The 27,317-nt window shown below is 47.5% G+C and overlaps 1 non-coding gene and 1 pseudogene across 1 annotated transcript; one reads left to right on the top strand and one right to left on the bottom strand.

The window, feature by feature from the left end:
- Positions 1–27,317, bottom strand: part of LOC120381658 — a 236,374-nt pseudogene that overhangs the window by 74,000 nt on the left and 135,057 nt on the right.
- Positions 3,637–3,708, top strand: TRNAC-GCA. The gene has a single exon. It is a non-coding gene; the product is annotated as a tRNA-Cys (tRNA).

Genomic DNA, 27,317 nt, shown 5'->3' with positions numbered 1-27,317 from the left:
GGTCCCCGGTTCAATCCCGCCCACCACCGCGTCACCAACCTGGATCCGTCAGAATAACAGAGGCAGCTGCCATCCCAAGGAGAGAGCTGCCATGCCACGCCCGGCTGAGAAGAGGTACCAAGCAGCGAGTTGACACCCTTCAGAGCTTCCTGTGATAAACTGTGAACTTAGGACAATAGTGGGATGGTGAGAACTGTTGCCCTCAGAGTGGCCTGGGTCAGAGCCCATGGGAGGTCTTGGGCTCCCCCCCATGCCATCTGCTGCATCCTTCCCCCCAAAAGGGCCAAAACCCTGACCAAGAGGCAACATTCCCATGAGCAAAGGCCATCATGAGGCATCTGTCTTTGAAAGTTTGCAGAGGATGCGGGAGCAGAAAGGGGAGAGAGGATGAGGTTGGCTCTTGGGAAGAGGGAGCCTTATGGGAATATCATGTTTACCATCAACCCAATGATCAGATCATTGATACCTAGAATCTTCCCTGACATGTTGTAATTGATTGGATCTAGGTTTTAAAATGGGTACCACATTTGCAGATGGAGAAATGTCAGGGAGTTGAGTGGAAGGCCATTGCAAGCTCAGCTAATTAGGCAATGTGGCTTATGCCCCATCTAACAAGCTCCTTAAACAATAGCTCCCAGTTTTCATTCACATTGTTCTGTTTAATGTTTTTCTCCAAAACACTTTTAGTAAACCTTTGGGTCAGCTTTGGAAAGTTGGCCCTTTCAGTGCACCAAATATAAATATTGCTGGTGGGGACTGCCCTCTATTGGTCACAAGAACGGCCATATTGGATCAGATCAATGGTCCAGCCAGCTCAGAATCCTGTCCTCCCACAGTGGTCAATGCCAGGTGCCCGCGAGGGAATCGACAGAACAGGGAATCATCAAGCGATCCATCCCCATTCCCAGATTCTGGCAAACAGAGGCTGGGGACACTTCAAGGGCATGTTTCTTTATCCCTGCCCATCCTGGCTAATAGCCAATGATGGACCCGTCCTCCATCAACTTATCTAGTTCTTTGGTGGACCCTGTTATAGTCTTGGCCCTCACAACATCCTCTGGCAACGTTTCCCCAGGTTGACTGTGTGTTGGGTGAAGAAATACTTCCTTTGGTTTGTTTTAAACCTGCTGCCTATTCATTTCATCGGGTGACCCCTAGTTCTTGTGTTATGAGGAGTAAATAGCACTTCCTTACAGATCCAGACTAACACGGCTACCCCTCTGATACTTCCTTATTTACTTTCTCCAAACCCATCATCATTTTATAGACCTCTATCCTAGCCCCCCCTTAGTCACCTCTTTTCCAAGCTGAAAACTCCCCTCTGTCTTATTAATCTCACCTCACATGGAAGCTGTTCCACACCCCTAATCATTTTGGTTGCCCTTTTCTGTACCTTTTCCAATTCCGATATATCTTTTTGAGATGGGGGACCAGCTCCAGTATTCAAGATGTGGGCCTACCACAGATTTTATAGACAGGCAATATTATATTTCAGTCTTGCTAGCCATCCCTTTCCTAATGACTTCCCAACATTTTGTTCACTTTTTTGACTGCCAATGCACATTGAGTGGATGTTTTCAGAGAACTATCCACAGTGACTCCAAGATCTCCTTCTTAAGATGTAAGAGCTAATTTAGACCCCATCAGTTTAGATGTAGAGCTGGGATCATGTTTTCCCATGTGCATTACTTTGCATTGATCCCAATTGAATTTCATCTGCCTTTTCGCTGCCCAGTCACTCCGTTTGGTGAGATCCCTTTGTCACACTTTGCACTCTCTTTTGGACGTAATTAACTTGGGTTGGTTTGTATCATCTGCAAATGTTGCCACCTCACTGTTTACCCCTTTTTCCAGATCACTTAGGAGTATGTTGAACAGTGCTGGTCCCAGTACAGACCCCAGGGGGACACCACTATTTACCTCTCTCCATTCTGAAAACTGACCACTTAGTCAGACTCTTTGTTTCTTGCCTTTGAACCAGTTACCTATCCCAGAGAGGACCTTCCATCTTATCCCATTTTGCTTCAGAGCCTTTGGGGAAGAGACCTTGTCAAAGGTTTTCTGAAAATCTAAGTATACTATATCCATGGGATCACCTTTATCCACATGCTTGTTGACTCCCTCAAAGAATTATAGTAGTTTCATGAGGCATTATTTTCCTTTACAAAAACCATGTTCATTCTTCCCCAATGTAAGCAGGGGCAGACTCAGCCGCCGGCGCCTCCTGCTGGTCATCTTGGGAATTAGCTCTCCAGCTGTCAGAGCGCCCTCTGCAGGCCGGTGATCCACCTTACCGCAGCTGGCTCTCTGTCCCTCCCAGGACCCTGGTGCCCCTTTTACCCTGGCAGTGCCCCCTGGCAGTACCCCCCCAGTTCTGGGTCTCCCCCTCCCAGGGGAACCCCCACCCACTATCCCCACTTCACCTCAGTCTTGGCTACTGCCCAGTCTCCATCCAGCCCCCATTCACTGGGGCAGACTGCAGTATGAGCCACTCATCACAGGCAAAGGGGTTTGGATCTGTCACCTCTGCTTCCCCCTGGGCTGCCCCATTGCAGCCCTGCACCTATTCAGCCTATAGTCAGGCCTGCAGCCTGGGGATTTCCAGGCCAGAGCTCCCAGCTCCTCTGGCCCTTCCCCAGCCCTGCTCCCACTCTAGGTGTAGCTTGGGTCCCTGCAGCCAGGCCCTTCTCTCACTACAAGCAGAGGGAGACTGACTGGGCTTCTGGCTCACAGCCTCTTATAGGGGCCAGCTGGGCCTGACTGGGCCATGGCCACAGCTGAGCCTGCTTCCCCCAATCAGCCCAGGCTCCTTGCCCCAGCCCCAGCCCTCTCCTGGGCTGCTTCAAGCCCCGCAGGGCAGGAGCAGGTAACCACCCGCTACACCCAGCAAATTCCATTCACCGATGGGTCTAATCATTGGGCTCTACAATTCCACCCAATGTGCCTGGTACTGACGTTAGCCTTAGTGGCCTGTAATTGCCAGCTGCGTCTCTGGAGCCTTTCACACACACTGCTCCAGCCAGGGACTAAAGGCCGCCCCAGACTTTCCCCTTCTCCCTTCTGGGAAATCAAGTTCAAGTTCTACAAGCAGCTAAAGAAGCCTCAACCCTGCATCTGAATTAATGTCACATTTCTCACTGCCCGGTACAAACAAATATCATTTCAATCCCAGGTGAGTCCACTTCAGTCATTCCTCAGCCCCATTCCTTCACCCTCCTGCCTTAGCTTAGGGCATTGCGCCACCCTGTGGGCATTTCATGTCCCTCCTCAGTTTCACATACAGACACAATTTCCTTTGCTGTTCAATGAACAGCAAAAACCTTTCTGTCTCTCTAGTCTGAGCCAGGGCATTCAATTCCATTGAAACCTTCTCTCCTGCAATGGCAACGGTCAGACAGAGGGGACGTGGCCATCTTCAGCCCTGAGAGTGAGATATTCACTCTCCTCTTTCTTCAAGCTGCTGTTGTTAGTCCATAAAACATGTACCATGGAATAAAAAGCTGCATTTACTCCAGGGTGAGGAAAGAAAGGAGCCACCAACTCCCCGAAAAATCTCTGTGCCCCAGAGAGAACCTGCCCCTACTATTGGAATCACTGATGTGCTTCAGCTACAATGGGGAAAGCATCTGCTCTCATGGGGGTATAGCTCAGTGGTAGAGTGTTTGACTGCAGATCAAGTGGTCCTTGCTTCAAATCCAAGTGCCCTCTAATAAGCCTCTCCTTATTCTTTTATTTTTTTAAAAAAAGGGAAAACATTTTGATTTCCATTCTCCATTATAGCAAAGAATCCTGTGGCACCTTATAGACTAACAGACGTTTTGGAGCATGAGCTTTCGTGGGTGAATACCCACTTCGTCAGATGCAAGTAGTGGAAATTTCCAGGATTACTACTTGCATCCGACGAAGTGGGGATTCACCCACGAAAGCTCATGCTCCAAAATGTCTGATAGTCTATAAGGTGCCACAGGAGTCTTTGCTGCTTTTACAGATCCAGACTAACACGGCTACCCCTCTGATACTATTCTCCATTATGTTCAGGAGCTCCACTATACGGGGATGCTTGAAATTAATGTAAACACTCAACATTTCACTGTCCAAATGCATAAAAACCTAGCAAACCTGCCCATCAGCTGAAATCAGTTCCAATCCTCTAAGTGTCTAGTTTATGTTTTCGTCAATTAAACAAAGGGATCATATGAATGTACATTTGCAGATCCCTCCTCTCCAGGGCTGTGCTGTGCAGAAGAACAAGAACCACATCCAGTTGGGGTTCAGGAGTCTGACGAGCAAAGGCCACTTGGTGCGGGCTAAAGTCACCAGCACTTTGGCTCCTTCCCATTCAACCAGCAGCTGGGCCCCCAGGACAAGGCATGAGAAGAAGACAGTGGCTGTGAGCAGGAAAATAGCCACCAACAAGCTGGCTAAAGCTGTCAAGATCCCCAGGGAGGTCACCATGCCCATGTCTAGAATGTACTGAGTGCAGCGGGGACCAAAAAGGCAGAGAAAAGCCCTCAAAAGTTCTAAGCTGCCAAGCCCCAGGTTGTAGCCTGATTTGGGGTGGGTTAGTAGGGTCGGTGGAATTTATCCACTTAATTTAATTTGATAATTATTTTTAAATTAATTAGTAATATTAATAATAATTAATGGATATTAATAATATGGGTATGGCTTGCCAATGTGTATGATTAGAAGATAAAGTTTGTTCTGAATTAGGCTTTACAGAGTTTATAAAAGGAGCTTTGGGGTATATGACAGGAACTTACACTGAGACAGAAATAGTCATCAAGACCTTTTATTAAAATCAATGAAACAATAAGTAAATGTAAAAATATTCAAACAGTTTGAGATTACAAAGTTACAAAATATTACAGTTTTTTAAGAGATATATTTATGATAATACACTGTTATAAACTCACTTTGTGCAGTAGCACTTTGGGTGTTGTTCACACTTTTGATAAAGGAAGTTAACTTTAACCCTATATAAACTAGGTGCTTTTTAAAAGGTAAAGCAGAAACTAGATTCCTTTATACTTACAGCTTTGAAAAGAAATAATACCACGGCCTATCAATAGTTAACAGCCTTCATAGATGGGTAGCATCGATGCGTAGATGGGGTTGAGGCGATGGGTAAACAGGAACAGATAGATGGGTGTATCGCCTGCCTAATGGTAATTTGTTTTACCTTTTATAGAGCATTATTTGGAAATCTTTCCTCCTATGCTCAAATTTTGTTTTCCCCTCACGGAAATGTTAGGGTACACCTGCCTTATAGGCTAACATGTGTGTGCGTATGAGTGACAGATATGTACGCATTTGTGGTGTACTTGTTAGATTTGTGGGCAAAAATCCCTATTTCCACCCTTTACTGTTATTGGTTCAGTTAAAGGTCTTCAGACGTCTACGTAGGTAATTTGTCTTATTATTACTTTTCTGAGTAAGGGTCTTAAAGGTTGCCTTCAACGTCACAGGATGTCTGACCTGGATGTCTGGAGGTATCTTGCATTTCAGCTATTGCAAATCTATAAGCCTATTACATACTTAAATTTATCAAAAAGACATTTTATACAGACCAACAAATTAATCCTCAAGGCTACAAGGTGATCAAAATCCTACCTAAAATCAAGACAGGATAAGGCTAATGTCATCTCCAAAGCCAGGGCTAAGAAGGTAACACTGAGAAAGAAGTGGAGAGATTTCCATTGGGATGACTCCTGCTCCCCTAATGGCTCTTTTATGAATCACCATGGACCACCCGGAGAGATCAAAGTCCTGCAGGACAAACAGCCCCATGGACAGTATAATGAAGTGGTGGCAGTGGGGGGAAGTGTTTCTCTTCCAGAGGGGAAGTGCTGTGTTTTGTGTAACACCTGCCAGGTGAGTGATGCACTGACAGGGCAGCTGCCCATGAGCTCATTCTCTTTGATCTGCTTCTGCTGTTACTTCAGAGCCAGCACTACTGGGAATGTGTCCCTGTCACTTCACCAGCTGTAGAACAGGCTCTGTCTGCAGCCCAGCTCTGATTAATCCCACTTGTTAATATATTCCTACTGCGATACTTTCCCAGTTCTCTGCCTCATTCGAACATTCCGGTCAGAGACTGACTATGGGGAGGGATGGACTAATTGTGTGACATTCGGTAAGTTGCCATCGTATGTGATTGAAACCTCTGCTGGAGGTGGGCAGGAGCCTGTTACACACATAAAATAGTTAAGTTTTACTAAACTACTGCTACACATTCAAACCTTCCTGTACACACACAACAGAAATTGGTGCTCTGAGAAATGGCAACTTTCCTTTAACACAGACCATTGTTTTCTGTACTTTCAGAGGCATTGAAATAGAAGCACATTGCCTTTAAATAGCTGTGTAGTGAGGCAGTGTGGCTCCCCTCCACCCCAGAGGAAGAGCCCAGCCGGAGGCCAGAGTGGGCGGAGCTAGGGAGCTCTGAACCCGCCCCCAAAGCATCAGGCAGCGACCTGGAACTATAAAGGCCGGCCCTCAGAGCTCAGTCAGGCCCCAGCGGCCGGAGAGAGCAGACGTCCCCAGGGGAGCTCGAGACTGGGAGGCTCCAGCTGCCCCAGGCAGCCACCCAGACTGGCCAGAGCTCCCCCGCGCCCACTACCCGGAGGAGTTGCCGGACCTGCCACCCAGCCCCGGCCGCGACGAGCCCATGCTCCTGGGCCCTGCAGAGGCCAATGTCTGGATCCAGGTAGCTCCCGAGGGGGCGTACGGAAGTAGCCCGGGGGCAGCCGACCCCAGTCTGGCTGCAGCAGTACCGGCGCCTATGTCGGTGTGTTGCGGCCAGGATCCCCACTGACTAAGCAGCGGATCGTCAGCCGCTGCTAGGGCCCTGGGCTGGGACGCAGTGGAGTGGGAGGGCCTGCGTCCCCCCTGCCACCCATTTCCTGGGGGGCAGACTCCCCCTCTCCCTGGCCTGAGGAGACCAAAGCCTGTGACTGTTGCTCAGCCCTGCTGCAGGGCCTGAGCCTCCTGCCTCAGTTTGCTGCCCCGCCCTGACCTAGGGCCAGGCCTTAACTGTTGTTACGGCTCAGCCCTGCCGAAGGGCCTGAGCCTCTTGCCCCACAGGGCAGCTGACTGCCACAAGGGCTGCCAAGGGAGACCCCGGCTGGACTATTTCCCCGGACCCATCAGTGTGCAGTGACCTGGTGTGGCTCCCCCCACCCCAGAGAGAGGGTTGAGCCCCCGTGAACTTGTGTACAAGCTGCTATTTCATGATCAGCAGCAGAGCCTCTGTAAATTTACCACCCATAGAGCTGATTGTTTCTAACTGCAGGGTTAGCCAGACCATTCAGTAACATTATCGCTCTGTCTACAAAGCCTTTGGTTAGTGACGAATCATGAGACTTATCCCTTCCTGCTCTAATTCCACTGACTCCAGTGTCTCTTTCCCCAGTTCTGGCTCCAAGAAAATAAACAAATTAAAACAACCTTCAGAACTAACATGCTGTGGGAAAGTGGAAATGTTGATAGCTCAAATAATTCAGTTTCTTCTGTGTCTTGTGTGTGTCTATCTGCTTTGTGTGTGTGTGAGCGATGGGGCTTTTTGTTTGCTCCTGGCAGGTGCAACCCTGTCAGATTTGTCTGTGGGGAAGGGCCAGAGAAAACAGACATCCTGGCCTTCTAGGTTGGGGTTAGGCAAAGGAATAACAACCCTGTCCCATAACAAACAAAATATGTTACAGAAACAGTGGTAGGAACAGTGCTAGAGAAACTGGTAAATAATCACAGTGCCCAGGCTTGAAGTAATCGGAAACACAGAACTAAAAAGCAAAGCTCAGGGGATATTTGGGGTTTATTCTCTGAGCTTAGCCATGTGCTATAGCACAGGGAGCACTTTGGGAAGTCTCCCATCCCACAATGGGGGAAAGGAAAAGGATTCTTAAGTTCTAGCATGGATTGAAGGAGGATGGTGATGGGGAATAAGGGAATCCCTCTGACTTACCCTAACTATGTCTGTAGTTACAGCGGGTGAAATGACGTTTTTCCCTATCCCTGCCGTGTTCCTGCTCTTTGTTATAGTTCAATATATTTTAAGTGCGGAATGTTGTACTCAAAGTACTATACAGGATCTTTTCAGGGGGATTAAGGCAAAACGCCACATTTATTAGTAATACAGGTATCAATTAATACTCTGATATGCATATGAGATATATATCACAGTCATGCATTCACAAACACACGCCGTCTTGCTGTTGTTACCAACTAGTTGCTCCCCTTAACTGCACTGGCCAGGTGAGTTAGATGGGGGAGGGATGGAGCTGGGCTTCTGCCGATCCGGATCGATGCTCCGATGGTGACAAGACGAGACCCAGGGTCCTTCTGCAAGACACCTCACATTTATAGCAGCTTCCCCCTTATGCAAATCTAGACCAGATTCAAAATCTGGGTCTGTGTCCATTGGTCTGTGTCCGTTGGTCTTTGTGCTGCTTTTCTCTGGGTGTTGTCCCAATGCTGCTCAAAGAGGGTGTTTTCTAAAGAAGGTGCTGGCTTCTAATCCCTGAGGCTGTCAATATGTCTGCTCTTCTTTATTGGGCCCACTTGACAAGTTGTATTGTCCTTTGCTCTGGCTCCCATTCCCTCTCCAACTGTTGTAGCTGTCTGGAGGTGGGTGTCTTCCAAGCCTCACTCATTCACACCTCATTCAGTCAATAGGGCAATTGATTACAGAGTGGGGGGAAGATCTTATTCTACTTCTAGCCAAAAGGCACATGTTTCTTTTACTGTAACTATACTATCCTTAGGGGCTATAATATTTGATACAAAGTTTTCTACCAATTTTCTATATAGGGATCTAATACAAAGTTGTACGAAAATAGAGAGGCACAATGCCAAGTCATGAAATACAAAATAACATCATGCAAGATGCAATGTCATAAAGATACTTAATATAGAAAGACACTTAATACAAAATAACACAATGCAAGGTCATAAAGATTTATAGAGATAGTTAATACAGAGATTTCTCTACATGAACAATTAGGATTACTAATAGAATAATGATGGGATGGAAAATTATATTTAGGACTGCTGACCAGGTGGGTGACCAACCTTTAAACACATCGTACCACTGGTGGATACTGAATTGTTTTGCCTTTTTAGCCACCCTGAGTATTTCTCCTCCCTCATGGAGGATAGCCAAACTTCTGGTTTGGATTTTTTTCTCAAGTGGATTTTGTTAGTTCACTAATTTGTTTGTTATGCTAGGGCACAGGTGATCTGTTGTAAACAAACCAAACAATGATAACTAGGTGACTATAACTAAAACCATTACAATTGACTAAACACCAGATATAACCTAAACACAAATCCAAACAATTATAGTTATAATAATTGGGAATACAATAAAACTATAACCATTACAATAATTGGGTACATTGACACATAAGATGAGGCCCAAGTTTGATGCTGCAATAGCCATCAAACAATAAAAGTTACTGAGGTCAGGACCTACTTAAGAGGTTTTTGGGGACCTGAAAGATGGGGCCCTACAATTATGGGCCAAGGCTTTACAGGTTATGGGGGCCCAAGAACTTCCCTTTAGGACTTGGGGAAGTAGAACCAGAGTGCATAGAGGAAAGTGTGGAATTAACAATACAAATGTATTAATAACAAAAATTAACAACAAAATGACTACTAGAGAACCTAACAAAAAATAAACCTGGTGCACTGGGGACCAAAGTCTTTTGGACACAACTGGTGATTGATAAGTTGGATGGACATGGGGGAAGTAGAGAGAGGAAAAGACATTTGCTCTGTCTAGTATAGTATAGTATAGTGTGTATATATATATATATATATATATATATATATATATATATATATATATATATATATATATATATATATTTTTTTTTTCTGGACCCAATGCTAGTACAAGACACCACTAGAGACAGACACAGAACATGCAACAGAGAACATGCAACACAGAAAACTGAACACAGACTTTGTTGCAACACTATAACCATGGTATTTTATAACTTTTCAGCTGGTACCAGCTCTTCTGATGTTCTGGTTTTAGAGCCTGAAAGATAGAAGCTTAGAAATAAATTAGTACAGTGCTTCCACATGGTAGACCCTGCTTAGTCTCTGCCACTGTGTGTATGGTACTTGGGGCTGCACAAATGCTAATTAAGTGGTGCAAAAAAAAATCATTTTAAAATTCCCAGCCACTTTGCCATGGCATTCTGGCCCTGGGAGGAGGAATCTACACAAATATTCCCCTTCCCACTCTCCAGAGGGGTCCCAAAAATCTGCCCCTTCTGGGGTCTTAAATGTTTTGGGTTTTCTGATGTTACTGCTGCTGTAAGATATGAGAGTGCTGTTTTAACTCTCTGTACCCAACCTTAAGGGCACTTAACTGGGTTTGGGTACTACATACATTTTTATTTCTCTGCTTTTGCAGCAGAGGCTTGTAAATCTTGATGCAGTTTTTTGTTTTTACATTTTCCCAACAGTTGTGAACAACCAACCACAACAACAAAAAAACCTGATAAATATTAAGCACTATAACCCCTAATTCCTGAAAGAGCAGCTTACAATGGTTGTTTCACATATTTTCTTCCCATGTTTCCCGGGGGTCCCAAGCCTCTTTTTCCCAATGTGCCATTGTGACGTTATTGATATCAATGGGGACCATATAGAACATGGGTTGCAACCAAGGTCCTGTAGTGGCACCAAACCTTGGGTAAAGGGGGTCATCTAAGGTGTCTAAGACCAGGTTCTGGGTTGCTGGTTATGATTATGCTGTCTGTATGTCTGTGTATCATTTTGTAGTTGAAGTTATAAGTATTGGCTCTGTAATGTCTGTATTCTGTATTATGCTCTGCCTCTGGGAAGTGTCCCAGACAAAGCTGATGTTAGCCCGGCATAGCTGGCTTGATGGCCCATTAAAGGGCCATCGGCTACACAATTGACCCATGGAGCGAAGGCAGACACGCCTTGTGACTCAGCAAAGTATGCAGGGACTGGCCCATGTGACTCCAGGCTCCATTTTGCTGTAAATTTCCACAGTGAAGACAAAGGGATTCTTACACCTGGAAAAGTCTATATAAGGCTAATGCCTCATCTCCATCTTGTCTTCAATCCTGCTTCTGACCTCTGGAGGGACTTTGCTACAAACTGAAGCTCTACACCAGGGACTGAGGACCCATCCCAGCGGGGGATGCATTCCAGAGACTTAAATTGAACCTGCAGTTTATGCCATCACTGCTGCAAGCCTGAACTAAGAACTTTGCCATTACTGTATGTAATTGATTCCATTTAACCAATTCTACCTCTCTTCTCTACCTTTTTCCCTTTGTAAATAAACCTTTAGATTTTAGATTCTAAAGGATTGGCAACAGCGTGATTTGTGGGTAAGATCTGATGTGTATATTGACCTGGGTCTGGGGCTTGGTCCTTTGGGATCGAGGGAACCTTTTTCTTTTATTGGGGTGTTGGTTTTCATAACCATTTATCCCCAGGACGAGTGCACTGGTGGTGATACTGGGAGACTGGAGTGTCTAAGGAAATTGCTTGTGTGACTTGTGGTTAGCCAGTGGGGTGAGACCAAAGTCCTTTTTGTCTGGCTGGTTTGGTTTGCCTTATAGGTGGAAAAACCCCAGCCTAGGGCTGTGACTGCCCTGTTTAAGCAATTGGTCCTGATTTGGCATTCTCAGTTGGGTCCCGCCAGAATCGCTCCGTCACAGTGGCGTAGTCGTGCTTGGATCCACAGAACCAGGTCAATTAAGCTTTGGGTCAGAACCCCACGCTATCCAAATTTTAACTGTGGGATTGAGAGTTTGGTTGGTTAAAGATCAGTGACCATGAGACAGAAAGCATCAGGAAAAGCAAGGAAACTGCAAGCCTTGAGAGACAGCCTGCAGTTTGATTATGAGCAAGAACTGGCAAAAATTCGAATGGAAGAGAAGCAAGTCTTGGCCCAGCTGGAGAAAGAGGCGGCTGAGAGAAAGAGAGAGGCTGATGAGAGAAAGAGAGAGGCTGATGAGAGAAAGAGAGAGGCGGCTGAGAGAGAAGAAAAAGCTCGTAAGGGACGTCTGGAGCTGCTGGCTGCTGAGGAGGAGACTCACAAGGTGCAGCAGGAGACTCACAAGATGCAACAAGAAACTGCCAGACTCCAGCTCCAAGTCAAAAAAGCAAGGGAAGAACGGCAGAGACTGTATCCTCTTGAAAGTCCAGTTTGTAACAATGTTGGTATGTTGTATAACTCTAAGCAGTTGTCTGGGGGTAACCAAATGTACCCCAACAATGCCACCTTTTATGTCAATGCTGTTACTGTGTGTTCAGTAGGGGGTGGCCCCATAAATTGTGGCAGTGCGATGTATGAGAGTGTAAAAGTCAATGGTAAAAGCTGTTTAGGGCAAACTATGGCTTCTAACATCACTCTTGTTAAAGCAGATCTGGTCAAAGAGGAAGATTATTTACCAAATCAGAGTGTGAATGTTGTGATCCTCTGTGAGTTTACTGTCCGTGTGCCTTTAGCCAGAATCCACCTTGAGTGGAATGGGGCTCAGCATGCAGTGATAGCTGGCGTCAGGAAGTTATTGCCTAAAGATCTTTTAATTGGGGAGAATGTTACAGCTTTGTTCAGTCCAGGTAGCCAGTCACAGGAGAGGAATGATCTTAAACCTGTGTCTATTGTGGGCAATGATTTGCCTGAGGTGGGTGGCTCCAAAGGTTTGTCTGTGCAAAAAAGCAGTTTGTCTGGGAATGAAGTTTCTGAATGTCTGTCTAATGTCTCAGAAGTGAATCTGGAGTTAAATCAAGAGCAGAAAGATCTCATTGGGGAGGAAAATGTTTCTCAGGTTAAATCCCTAACTAAGGAAGGAGAGGGTAAATTTGTAATGGGTAATGGATTGGTGGCTAGTGCAGCTTGTAGAAGTAAACCTGAAATGGGTAACTGTGATTTGCTAAAAGTAGCTCAGTGTAGTGAAAAGAGCAGCAGCTTATCTGTTGGGAGAGGCAATGTGCCTGGTAGGGAAAGTTTGGAGAAGCCTAGGCAGCCTTGTGAGCTGATGGCTTTGTCTAATCAGCAGTTTGGGAAGGGAGGGATAGTGGAAGATGAGTGTCCATATCCCTTACCTGTTTCCTGTGTGGAGAAATGTGACAGTGAAGGGAATGTGCCTGTCTCTGTCAGGGGTATTGACTTGCCTATGAAGGGAGCTACCTCAGTCTCCAAGCAGTTGTCTGTGAACAGCCCTGTGTGCTGGGACAAGGGAAGTGAAATCCCAAGCTGTGTGTCTGGTAAAGGAGAATGTGTCTCCGGCTCTTCTGTGTCTGTGGAGCAAACAGAAGGGGCCTTTCAGCCTGTGATGATTGAGGGTGATTCAGTTGTCTCGGAGTTGGTTGTAAATACAGCTAAAGCCCAGGAAGGGAATGGTCCTGAGTTTGTGTCTGCTGGGGAGAATGGCACTGTGACTAGGTTGCATCCAGTTAGTGTCATAGCAAGGTCCCAAAGACCAGACAGTTCTGGTGCTTGTAGTTTGCCAGTTGCTAATGTGTGGTTGGAAAAGGGTGTAGCAACTCTGTCTGATCAGGGTGATACCCTAGCCAGGGCACAAGGAGAGCATGAAGGTGATTTAAGTGTGTTACCTACTGACAGTTTGACAACTTGTAGCAAGAAGGAAAAGATTCCTGAACTTATTCATGGCCAAGGGAAGGAGACTGCTTCTGACCTGTTATCTAGAAAGTCTGTAGGTGTGCCTAAAAGGGGATTGTGTAAAAATCCGCCTGTTGGGCCTAAGGTGATTCTGAATGTAAGTGAGACCCAGAAAGCATCTGTGGTTGCTCAGGGAAGTGTTCCTTTAGAGCAAGCCCTAGGTGAAGAGGGGAAAGGCAGAATTTCTGTGAGGGGTGAATTGCTGCTTAGAGAAGCTCCTAGGGAAAGGAATCCTCATGGTAGCCTGTGCAAGCAGTTTACTGCAACTGAAGGGTGTAAAAGTGATTTAATCAAGAAAGTTTCAGTTCCTAACAGCCAGAAATTTTCGGTTGTGAATGGATCCACTGACTTTCCTTTTGAGAGATCCAGTGTGGGCAGCTTTGGAAAGGTCTCAGGTGGAGTAGAAGCTGTTAAGGAAGTTGAGCAGCCCTATAACCACGTGGCTGTGTGTGGCCAGCTTGTTGGGGAGACAATGCTGTTGGGACAGGAATGTCTCCATGCTGAATCTGTAAGTGAGCAGTCGGTGCTTCAGGATCTGAGGACAGATTCAGTTACTGGTGTTTCAAAGCAGAACAGTTTTATGGCTGAATGCTTGAGGAGGCAGGGGAGAGCAAGCCAGCTCTCACCCTCAGACCCTTTGAATTGGTGTGATGTCTCTGTAAGACGAAGTCCAGCCTTGAAATCCATAGCAGCTGAAGAGTTAAAAGCTAGTGTCTGTGTTAGTGCAAATTACTTGGCTGGCAGGGAGAAGAAAGAATTGCTAATAGCTGTTAGCACGGAGTGCCCACCCCATCAGCCAGTGAATTCTGTTAAGCAAGAGAAATCAGGGTTTAATCCAAAAGGAAAGAGAAGACTGAATTTTGCAAAGGGAAGCCACAGGTTAACCCTAAAATGCCCAAACTCCAATGGTATTGAGCCAAGGGTGTGGCATGACAAACATGATTGTAAATGGACACTTGCAATGAATTTGTTGTTATTGCTAATGCTAATTTTTGTAACTAATGTGTTGCTATTGCCAAGAACTGTAACAATGTACAATGTGCCTAATCTTTTGGAAAATCCCTTGAACATGTTGGAAGGAATACATGAAAACACACTTTATGTTGAAGGGCCTTGCTATACTGATGTTTCACAGTTAATGCCTGTAAACGGTATTGGAACTTTTCACAGGGAAAAATACATTCCAGACCTGATGTGCTGTATGAAAGGGGAAACTGAGGCACACTAGCATATTGCTTTCATGGCTAAATGCCAAGAGTCCTGTACTATGAACAACATCAATATCTACATGGGTTTAATGTTAATTGGGTTCAAAACATTGGCCAGAGCTGGTATGGATAAAGTAGCTGTTTTCTTTAGCTCTTGGCAATGTTGAGTCTGAACTCTTTATGAACTGAAACTTAACTCAGACTACATGTCTCTGTCTGAAACTTTTTAAATCAAAAGTTTTGACCTGCGAACTACTCATGACCCTTCCCCTCCCAATAAGTAGTCATCTCCCCTTTTTGTCTTCTCCAATTTGCATTTTAACCTGTTTTATCCTGTAGAATCTTGATTGATTATGCATGACCATTATGATCTGTTAATCACTTTGTTTACTTCTGTGTATAAACATTGATGCTCACCCCAATAAACTTGCCACACTTACTCCAAAGCTTGGCTCTTAAGCTAAGGATGGTGTGAGCCCGTTGATCAACGAATTGTTGTCTGGTCTCTGACAGATCTCTGAGCCTTATACCAACTCCGCACAAACTCGGGTGCTGGAGAGGTGAGTAGGACTTGCTTTTTACCTAACAATTTGGGGGCTCGTCCGGGATTCCTTCTGGTGCGGTGCCTCTGTCCAGTGATCAGACCACTCATATACGAATTGGCAGGCGCCACGGGAGATTTCTCCCAGCCAATTCAATATTGAGGGGTCGTGTACTGGACAGCAGGATAAACGCCAGTTGGAGGGCTCCTGTCAGACACCATGGGTCAAGGGACTAGCGTGCCTCTTGAGAGTCCGCTGGGGATTGTAAATAAGTTATGGAATGAAGGGAAACTCCCAGTACAGACAGGAATGTCTAGGAGGAAGTTGTACACACTGTGTATAAGGAATTGGACTGGGTATACCGCGGTATTGGCCGACCCGGAGATGAGGTGGCCTTCAGATGGCTCTTTCGAACAGGCTGCCGTAAGAGGAGTAAGGAGCCAGATCGAACAAGACCAGCCGGGACAGTTATGTTACTGGTTTTGTTGGGACACAGCAGCAGAGCTGTGGAAATCTTTAAAGATTATGGCAGTCAGGTATTCTTCCGAGAGTGAACCCCCTCCATGTTATTTCGATGAAGGGTGTAAACCAGGGCGTGTTTTAACTCGTCAGTTGGTCCCCACTGCACCTGCCCCTATTCCTCAGCGAGGGGACTCTCCAGGGCGCAGAGGGGAATCTGCAGGACTCCAAATTGGAATCTCTGCAGGGTGATAAGGAGGAAATGGAGGAGCACACCCGGGAGGAGTAGTTACTAGGCAAAAGATCAAGCAGATGCAGCAGGGTGCACACCCCTCTCCTGAGGATAGTCAAGAGGCTGCCCCTGCCAAAACTTTTGTGAGTAGAGAAATGCCTTTACAGGTGCACGACCAACCTTTTGTGAACAATAATGGTGAGATACAACATACCAATATTGTGGAATATAAAGGATGGCTAGAATGGGACTTGAAAGAATGGGGACGGTTGTCAGGGTCCTTTGGGGAAAATCCCCGAAAGATCATTGAACTTTTAGAAAGATTGTTTTTAAGTCATAATCCTACTTATACGGATGTAGATCAGTTGTTAAGCAGAGTTTTGACCGGAGAGGAACGTAGTAGATTGTGGATGGCAGAAAGGACATGGGGGGATAGCAATGTGGTTAATACCACTTGGATGGATAGGCGGATCAAGCCGCTGGCTGAATCCCTAGACTGGAATCAGCCAAGGCTGAATCAGCTGCGGATAGATCGAGAGCGATTGTTAGAGAGACTCAAAGAAATGGCTCACCGCTCGCCTAATCAGGCTAAGTTCATGCAGATTCGGCAGGAATCTGATGAGCCACCCAGAAAGTTCTGGTCGAGGCTATTGGAGGGGGCCCGAATGTTCACTCAGATGGATCCTGAGAGAGAAGCAGACCACCCTACTCTTATTTCGTTTTTTGTGAATCAGTCAGTAACCCCTGTAAGGGATTATTTCTTACAGTTTCGCCCTGGTTGGGGAGGTGAGTCAGTCACTTCAGTGTTGGATGTAGCTGATTTTGCATGGGAGAAAGGAAGGGAAAGCAGCAGAAAGAAAGAGAAAAAGGAAGAATATAATTTGATTGCTTTAGCATTTCACTTTGGTATTCGAGGCAGAAGCCGTGGCCGTGGCAGGGGATCTCAGGGTGCTCGGGGGAGAGGGTCCTGGCAACCCCAGCCACCAGGAAATTGTTTTCAGTGCGGACAGCCCGGTCACTTTAAACGTGAATGCCCCTGGGGACGCCCAGAGGGTCCGGTCGCATCCGCAGATACTTACACCAGGGACGAATACACCGCTGCACCACCAGCCCAGCCCGTTCCTCAGGCCTGGATCAACTACGGGCAACAGCAGCAGCTGCAGCGAACTCAGCCTTCTCAATGACGGTACCCCGGGGGCGAAGGCAAACAATGTGATGGTCTTATTTCCTTAATGTCTTTAGCCGGCTCTTTCCTCACTTTCTCCCCTCCCAGCAAAGAGCCTCATCTAACCCTTTCAGTCCAGGGACTGCCTGTCTGTTTCCTCATTGATACTGGAGCTACTTTCTCTTTTAAATCATGCCCCCTCTCCCTGGCTATCCTCTGAGGTTAAAACTGCAACTGGGGTGGAAGGCAACCCACAGTCTCTGGGACTCACTTTGCCTCTAAATGTTATTTATGCTGATAAATGTTTTTCTCACCGTTTTCTTTTTTCCCCAGCTTGTCCGATCCCTTTGATGGGCCGGGATTTACTCTGTAAGCTTGAGGCTACTTTAACCTGCACTCCTGAAGGGGTAGGATTATTGATGACAGTGTTAGGAGATTCGGCCCTAACTCAGGTAATTGGGAAACCCCTCTCTCTCCCTGACCTCACTGACTTGCCTTCAACCCTCTGGGGAATTTCTGACACTGATGTTGGCCTGCTCCTTTCAGCAGAGCCAGTAAGGATTCAAGTGAAGCCCTCCTTAGCCCCCCCGTCAGTCCCCCAATACCCCCTGTCGCTGGAAGCTCGGGAAGGCATCCGCCCCATTGTCGAGGGATTCATTGCACAAAAGCTAGTCCGCCCTCAGCGCACTCCCTGTAATACCCCTATACTGCCTGTAAAAAAGCCTCCTAAAAAGGACGGAGACCCTATTCGTTGGCGCTTTGTACAGGATCTACGGGTTATTAATCAGTATGTGGTCCCTCTTCATGCAGTAGTTCCTGATCCAGCTACTATCATCAGCCAAATCCCCTGGGATGCTGAATGGTTCACTGTTATTGACTTAAAATCAGCCTTTTTCAGCATTCCTGTACACCCAGACTCTCAATATCTCTTTGGTTTCACCTGGGAGGGACAAAGTTATGTCTGGCAACGACTTCCTCAAGGCTACAGAGACAGCCCCACGATTTTCAGCCAATGCCTCCGCCACGACTTGGAAGGCTTCACCAGTCCGCAGGGATCCACGTTAGTCCTATACATAGATGACATCCTACTAGGTAACCGCGAAGAAGCCGCCCTCCGCATCGATGGTAAGGCACTTTTATTATACCTACACACCAGAGGCCACAAGGTAGACCCTAACAAGATTCAGTGGGTCTCAAAGAAGGTCCGATATCTGGGCTTCCTGTTAACCCCAGAGGGGAGACAAATGGACCCAGTCCGCATAAAGACTATCCAAAACTGCCCTCTGCCAAACACCAAGAAACAACTTCGAGGTTTCTTAGGATTAATTGGCTTCTGTCGACCTTGGTTGCCGTCCTGCGGGGAGTTGAGCAAACCGCTCCACCGACTGACTGCTAACCTTGCTCCTGACCCTTTGCAGTGGTCCCCAGACACGATTCAAGCCTTTCAGTTACTCAAGGACAGTGTGGCCTCCTCCATGTCTCTCCGCCCCCCCAATTACAGCAAACCCTTTCACCTTTTTGTCCACGAGAGGGGCGGAATTGCTAGTGGCGTCCTTACCCAGCTGAGCGGGCCCCACCATTTCCCGCTTGCTTTTTACTCCCAGCAGATCGACCCTGTCGCTCAGGGAACCCCATCCTGCACCCGGACTCTGGCAGCAGCTGCCCTGCTGATCACAAAGGCAAAGAGCCTGACCCTTGGTCATTTTACCACGGTCTGGACCTCTCATGCTTTGTCAGCCCTTCTGCGTAGGGGCACAACCCAAGTCTTTTCGGCCCATCGTCAGCAGCAGCTAGAGGCCGAACTCCTAGAAGACACTAACTTAATTTTTGAAAGGTGTGGGCCCCTTAATCCAGCTACCTTGCTTCCTGATCTGCCAGTCCTCCAGGATCAGCACGACTGTGTGGAAGTAGTTCATAGCATCTTACAGATAAGGAACAACCTGTTTGACGTGCCACTGGACAACCCTGATTGCATCCTCTTCTCGGACGGAAGCTCCTTCTATGTTGATGGCAAGCGTTTCACCGGTTATGCAGTCACCTCTGAATGGGACATTCAAGAGGCCGCCTCACTGCCAGGCAACTGGGGAGCCCAAGCCGCCGAACTCTATGCCCTGGCCCGAGCCTGCCAGTTGGCCGCTGGTAAGACCGTTACCATTTTTACTGATAGCAAGTATGCTTTTGGAGTTGTGCATTGTCACATCCACCTCTGGAAGTTTCGAGGTTTCCAGACAGCTGCCGGTAAACCCATTCAGCACCTCCCCCTCATCCACAAGCTTTTGGATGCCCTCCAAGAACCCTCGGTCCTGGCTGTAGTTCATTGCCGGGCCCATACTAAAGATGATAGCCCCGTCACCCGTGGGAATGCCCTGGCTGACGCCTCCGCCAAGGCGGCTGCCGTCTTACCCTTAGCCATGCCCACGTTGGCTATTGTGACCTCCTCCTTTACTCCACCGCACCCCGTACCGGTACCTGCTGCTGAACTACAGTCGTGGGAGAGCCTCGAGCCACTCTGGTCAAAGGGACCTGGCTTATGCCGGATGGCCGAGCCTGCCTCCCTCGCTCCACATACCCCGTGGCAGTTCGCTGGCACCATGATAAGGGGGGTCACTACGGCACGCACGCCCTTGTGGACACCATCGCTCGCTTTTGGTATGCTCCAGGCATTCAACCCTACTGCCTGTCAATAGTGAAAGCATGCAGCACATGTCAGCGAAATGGACCTGCTCCACCTCTTAACAAAATTAAGGGTGGAAGACCTCCGCCTGCTGCCCCATTTCAACATCTTCAAATTGACTTTGCAGATATGCCAAAGGCTTTTGGGAAAAAGCACCTCCTTGTTTTGGTTTGCCCTCTGACTTCATGGGTCGAAGCTTTTCCTACTGCTAATTGTACTGCTGCCACAGTGGCGAAGATCCTCCTTAGAGACATTGTACCCCGTTTTGGCATCCCTCTCATACTTGATTCAGATCGCGGACCCCACTTTACTGGTAATGTCCTTGGCCATTTAGAACAAGGACTGGGCATTTCACACTCCTTTCATACACTCTACCACCCCAAGTCTAGCGGGAAAGTTGAGCGTATGAATAGGAGCTTAAGCTTACATTGGCTAAATACTGTCAGGAAACAGGGTTAAAGTGGCCTCAGGTACTTCCCTTGGTACTGTTTCACCTTCGCACTCGCCCAACCCGTGTATTGGGATTATCCCCTTTGAACTGCTCTATGGACATCCCCTTTCAAAGGCGGGGTGCTACCACGTGCTGATGTTTCACTATTGGGAGGGGATCATATGACCGCGTGCCAGTTTCTCTCCCTACAGGCTCGCCTCCGTACCCTTTGGAAAGCCTCACAGTTTTCCCAGACCGTGCCGCTGGAAGAACAGATCCACCCGTTCCAACCAGGGGACTTCGTCTGGGCCAAAAAGTTCGTTCGTGGCGACACCCTCCAGCCGAGGTTTACTGGACCCCACCAGGTTCTTTTAACAACCAAGACTGCAGTGTTCCTGGAAGGACGCAAATCCTGGATCCACCACTCCCACGTCAAGCCAGCCGTAGTGGACCACAGTGACGGACCAGCAGCTCTTGCCACCACTGAGGACACTGCCTCTGACCAGTGGACCAGCTTACCTCTTTCAGACATCAGACTTAAATTGACTCGGAAAAAATGAGAGGACCTTTTATTCTGACAACTGTATGTTTTTTATTATGCCTTTTTAGTTTATTTTCTGCTTATGAAGATAATGCTTTTATTAGATATTCCCACGAGGTTAAAACTCGTATTTTAGGAAATAGAAGTAATTGCTGGGTATGTACTCAATTTCCAGTAAATGCAGAACAGGGACTCCCCTTCACACCCATTCCCCTGACCACTGCTAATATGACTTGGATGCCACCGGCTAGAATAAAAGATCCAGTCCAACACAATCTTACATGGGACAAAACAGGAGTGCCAATTAACAGATATCTCAGGGTAACAAATCAGACAGGATCACTGTGTTTTGTTAAAGAAAAAGGGTCAACTTTTGTGGGAACCAGTAAATGCAACATGTATTTTAATGGCACCGCCTTTAGTAAAAACCTTGGCTTCAAGCCTTGCGCATCCCACTTATCCCATATGTGGATCCCTCACAAGCCTTCTGAGTCAGCTTTTAAGAAACCCTGCTCAGATCACGAGGGTGTCCAACTAATTGCTAAGGGATATACGATTGCCTTCTACAACTGCTCAAGCAGTACTACACTGCTCTTTGAAAACACCACTACCAAATTGTGCCTCTGGTTCACACAACGACCCTCTGCATTACCAGGGAACAGTGGTCCAACGGGTGGTGGGTTACCTCCTACTTTGAGAAATGGAATACCCGAAACGCAATGTATGGAACATACTGGGTGTGCGGGCCCAAAGCTTATTACTTTCTCTCCCCTGATTGGGCAGGGTCATGTTATTTAGCATGGCTCACACCACCTTCTCGCATCTCCCTCAACCCCCCCCCCCGCATTTTCCCCACGTTCGTAACATCCGTGAAACCTTCAGAGATATTAATATCCGTGATGGTTTGTCGTGGCAGCGGTGGGCTGGTCTTATTAGCTTGAGGGGTGGTGTCATCCGTCTACAGGGACTACTAGAATCTTTAACCAATGAGACTGCGACCCTATTTGAGAATCAGGCCGGGGAAATGTCCCAGCTGCGCCAGTTAGCTTTGCAAAACCGAATGGCTTTAGACATAATGTTAGCAGCCCAAGGAGGGACTTGTGCCCTCATAAATGAAGAATGCTGTGTTTTTGTAAACGACACCTACCCTGACACTTTTCAACGTACCAAACATCTAAGGGAAATGGCTAAGAACTACTCCTCTGGCCAGCCACCTTATGATTGGTGGGGAGCCTTATGGAATTGGTTGCCTGGATTTGGGTGGGTTAAAAACCTCTTGGTGGGTATTGTTGGGGCCATAGTAATCCTTATAATACTGTGTTGCTGTATTCAGTGTGTTCCCTCCCTCATAAACTCATGTGGGTCAGTTTATTCTTTTACTACTTCAGCCAAAGGCCTTACTCTCTTCGAGTTGGCCCAGGCTGAAATTGCCAAGCGGCCCTTGGCTCCTTAAAATGGGGTGTAGCTGTTGGTAAATAGTTATCCCAATAGCTACAAATGGAGGAATGTTGAGTCTGAACTCTTTATGAACTGAAACTTAACTCAGACTACATGTCTCTGTCTGAAACTTTTTTAATCAAAAGTTTTGACCTGCGAACTACTTATGACCCTTCCCCTCCCAATAAGTAGTCATCTCCCCTTTTTGTCTTCTCCAATTTGCATTTTAACCTGTTTTATCCTGTAGAATCTTGATTGATTATGCATGACCATTATGATCTGTTAATCACTTTGTTTACTTCTGTGTATAAACATTGATGCTCACCCCTAATAAACTTGCCACACTTACTCCAAAGCTTGGCTCTTAAGCTAAGGATGGTGTGAGCCCGTTGATCAACGAATTGTTGTCTGGTCTCTGACAGATCTCTGAGCCTTATACCAACTCCGCACAAACTCGGGTGCTGGAGAGGTGAGTAGGACTTGCTTTTTACCTAACAGCAAGATCACATGAAACATATAGGAACCATGCTGCAAAAGCTAATCAAGTTATACCTTGAGTTTGTAAAGAGATTCATTCATGTTATTGAACATGACTTTGATAAACCATTTCAGTTATACACTGGTACGACCTCTAGCCCAACACTAGCTGTAGTGAGACAGACCCAAGTAAAGGGGGCTCTTGGGATGCAGTCAGCGATGTTTTGTCATCCCTTCCTGCATCAATTTTGCGTTGGGGGTGTGACGTTATTGATATAAATGGGGACCATATAGAACATGGGTTGCAACCAAGGTCCTGTAGTGGCACCAAACCTTGGGTAAAGGGGGTCATCTAAGGTGTCTAAGACCAGGTTCTGGGTTGCTGGTTATGATTATGCTGTCTGTATGTCTGTGTATCATTTTGTAGTTGAAGTTATAAGTATTGGCTCTGTAATGTCTGTATTCTGTATTATGCTCTGCCTCTGGGAAGTGTCCCAGACAAAGCTGATGTTAGCCCGGCATAGCTGGCTTGATGGCCCATTAAAGGGCCATCGGCTACACAATTGACCCATGGAGCGAAGGCAGACACGCCCTGTGACTCAGCAAAGTATGCAGGGACTGGCCCATGTGACTCCAGGCTCCATTTTGCTGTAAATTTCCACAGTGAAGACAAAGGGATTCTTACACCTGGAAAAGTCTATATAAGGCTAATGCCTCATCTCCATCTTGTCTTCAATCCTGCTTCTGACCTCTGGAGGGACTTTGCTACAAACTGAAGCTCTACACCAGGGACTGAGGACCCATCCCAGCGGGGGATGTTCCAGAGACTTAAATTGAACCTGCAGTTTATGCCATCACTGCTGCAAGCCTGAACTAAGAACTTTGCCATTACTGTATGTAATTGATTCCATTTAACCAATTCTACCTCTCTTCTCTACCTTTTTCCCTTTGTAAATAAACCTTTAGATTTAGATTCTAAAGGATTGGCAACAGCGTGATTTGTGGGTAAGATCTGATGTGTATATTGACCTGGGTCTGGGGCTTGGTCCTTTGGGATCGAGGGAACCTTTTTCTTTTATTGGGGTGTTGGTTTTCATAACCATTTATCCCCAGGATGAGTGCACTGGTGGTGATACTGGGAGACTGGAGTGTCTAAGGAAATTGCTTGTGTGACTTGTGGTTAGCCAGTGGGGTGAGACCAAAGTCCTTTTTGTCTGGCTGGTTTGGTTTGCCTTATAGGTGGAAAAACCCCAGCCTAGGGCTGTGACTGCCCTGTTTAAGCAATTGGTCCTGATTTGGCATTCTCAGTTGGGTCCCACCAGAATCGCTCCGTCACAGCCATTACTTTCCAATTTTCTACCCCTTTTTCCAGTTGGGATAGTTTTTCTTTTAGAGATATTTTCTCCTCTTTACAGGCTGCTAGGCGGAGGTAGCTGTCATTACAAGCCTCCCACAGCAGCCAGATCCCTGCAGCATCTCTGTCTGCTGCATTTGGGGGTTTACATATGAGGATATATTGGGCCAATCTATCCTCTAGGTCTGAAATTGTATGGACATCAGCTAACACTTGATCAGACCAAGGGCTGTGTCCAAATTTTTGCAAAATTTGTTCAAAGAGGGTAACATCTTTTACAAACGCCAATTTTTCAGTCCCCTCTCTGGGAGCCTTCTTAAAAGACTGCTTACCTTTAAACATTTTCTAGTATGCCCAACCTCCTATTGGGATTACAACAGTGATGCTTATCCTCTTCGCCTGGAGCAAGAAATTTAATTCTTCTCCCTTCTTTTCTACTGCCGGCACTCTACGACTGGGGGAGCGAGAAAGCTACTTCTCCTCCTCTCTATACCCTGCCTCCTACCACCGGGGGTGTGCACACCTTAATGATCAATCCAGGGCTGCCCAGAGGATTCCGGGGGCCCGGGGTCTTCGGCGGCGGGGGGCCCCTTCTGTTCCGGGACCCGCCGCCAAAGTGCCCCGAAGACCCGTGGCGGGAGCCCCCCGCCGCTGAATTACTGCCGAAGCGGGACCCGCCGCCGAAGCGCAGCCCGGTCTTCGGCGGTAATTCGGTGGCGGGGGGGGTGTCCCCGCCACGGGCCTTTGGGGCACTTCGGCGGCGGGTCCCGGAACAGAAGGGGCCCCCCGCCGCCGAAGACCGGGCTGCGCTTCGGCAGCGGCAGGTCCCACCTCCCCCCCCGCCCCGGCCTCTTAGCCCCCCGCCCCTTACCCGAGCGCATCTCCGGCGGGGCCTGAGCTCTGTCCCGCTCAGAGCCGCGTGGTGAGGGGGCGGAGCTGAGAGCTCCACGCCCAGCGGAGGCAGCTGCCCCGCCCCCTCCCCACGCCGCTCTGAGCGGGGCGGGGCTCAGGCCCCATTGGAGCTCCCAGCCCCGCCCCCTCACCGCGGGGCTCAGGGGCTCGGCCGGAGACTCCGCTCTTCTCTTGGGGGCCCCTGCGGAGCCCCGGGCAAATTGCCCCTTTTGCCCCCCACTCTGGGCGGCCCTGGATCAATCACTTTTCAATACTTTTAATACTCAATATCAAAGTTTTTCTTTACTCAAATGCTCGTGGAACCTTTCCCCCTTTCGCAATTCTCCACCAAAATGTTGTACTCAAAGTACTATACAGGATCTTTTCAGGGAGATTAAGGCAAAACGCCACATTTATTAGTAATACAGGTATCAATTAATACTCTATGATATGCATATGAGATATATATCACAGTCATGCATTCATTCACACACACACACACACACACACTCTGTCTTGCTGTTGTTACCAACTAGTTGCTCCCCTTAACTGCACTGGCCAGGTGAGTTAGATGGGGGAGGGATGGAGCCGGGCTTCTGCCGATCCAGAGCAATGCTCCGATGGTGACAAGACGAGACCCGGGGTCCTTCTGCAAGACACCTCACATTTATAGCAGCTTCCCTCTTATGCAAATCTAGACCAGATTCAAAATCTGGGTCTGTGTCCGTTGGTCTTTGTGCTGCTTTTCTCTGGGTGTTGTCCCAATGCTGCTCAAAGAGGGTGTTTTCTAAAGAAGGTGCTTGCTTCTAATCCCTGAGGCCGTCAATATGTCTGCTCTTCTTTGTTGGGCCCACTTGACAAGTTGTATTGTCCTTTGCTCTGGCTCCCATTCCCTCTGCAACTGTTGTAGCTGTCTGGAGGTGGGTGTCTTCCAAGCCTCACTCATTTACACCTCATTCAGTCAATAGGGCAATTGATTACAGAGTGGGGGGAAGATCTTATTCTACTTCTAGCAAACAGGCACATGTTTCTTTTACTTTAACTATACTATCCTTAGGGGCTATAACATTTGATACAAAGTTTTCTACCAATTTTCTATATAGGGATCTAATACAAAGTTGTATGAAAATAAGAGAGGCACAATGCCAAGTCATATAAAATACAAAATAACATCATGCAAGATGCAATGTCATAAAGATTTATAGAGATAGTTAATACAGAGATTTCTCTATACACACACACACACACACACACACCTACCTCCCCTAATGTTGGGAGGGGCACAGGAGAAAGGACAAAAGAAGCAAGAGACGAAGAGAAAGGAGGGAGGGAGAGATGGAGGAAAAGGTGAAACAAAAACAACAAACCCTAATGTCCCCAGTGATTCTAAGGGACAAAATCCCAGATGCGCAATAAACTTCTGCCTTCTTAAGCTTGTGTTTTCCATGCCTAGAATTCGACTGTCAGCAGATGGATCAGACTGAACAGGTTTCAAACCTCCAGGAGGCTCTTACCTTCTAAACAGGGACAGCTGTTTTCTAGTAAAATCACCGAAAGGGAAGGAGAAAACTCGAAAGAGGTTCCTGCTGGCACTCACGTCCGTGAACCCGAATACTTTCTCAGTCCTCAAAGAGAGACCTGGAGAAGGAGACTTGCTGAAGCAAAGTCACAGGGGTCTCTGAGGTTTCCCTGGCCCCTCGCCCCTGTCCTGCCTGGCCGATGTCAGCATCTCTCTGTGAGGTCACCACCTCCCCACCACCTTTGACCAATAGGCTGAGGTCCTGCAAAAGGCCTTTGTGATGTCACTGCCACACCCCTCCCTTGCTGGGCTAATGTCCTGCCCCTGGCCAGGCACTTTGGAGGTTTGAGCTACTCCCTGTGGTCACCCCACTCAAGGAGCGTTCGTTCTACGCAGCAAGCCGGCTAGACAGGGAAACATCAGATGCTGCTCCCAATGCTACACTCAGTTTTTCAGAAATGAGTCGACTTTACGGCCAGAAGAGACCATTAGAGCATCTAATCTAACCCCCTGCATATCACAGGCCTCCTGTATGACACAATAGCAGGTGAGGGAGGGGGTCTGAGGAGGTGAGTGGGAGGGGCTGGTGAGCTGGCAGCAGGGGACTGAGGAGACGAGCTATAAGTCAGTGGCTGACCTGTTCTGCTGATCTGGTCTGGCTCCCAGCCCCTCGCCAAGGGTTGCAGCTGTCTGGGGGTCCTGCCTTCCTC

This window comes from Mauremys reevesii, linkage group 14 (genome assembly GCF_016161935.1).
Source record: "Mauremys reevesii isolate NIE-2019 linkage group 14, ASM1616193v1, whole genome shotgun sequence".
In the NCBI taxonomy this organism is placed as follows: domain Eukaryota; kingdom Metazoa; phylum Chordata; order Testudines; family Geoemydidae; genus Mauremys; species Mauremys reevesii.
The sequence above is the reverse complement of the archived record's forward strand: the minus strand, read 5'-3'. Positions and strand labels throughout refer to the sequence as shown.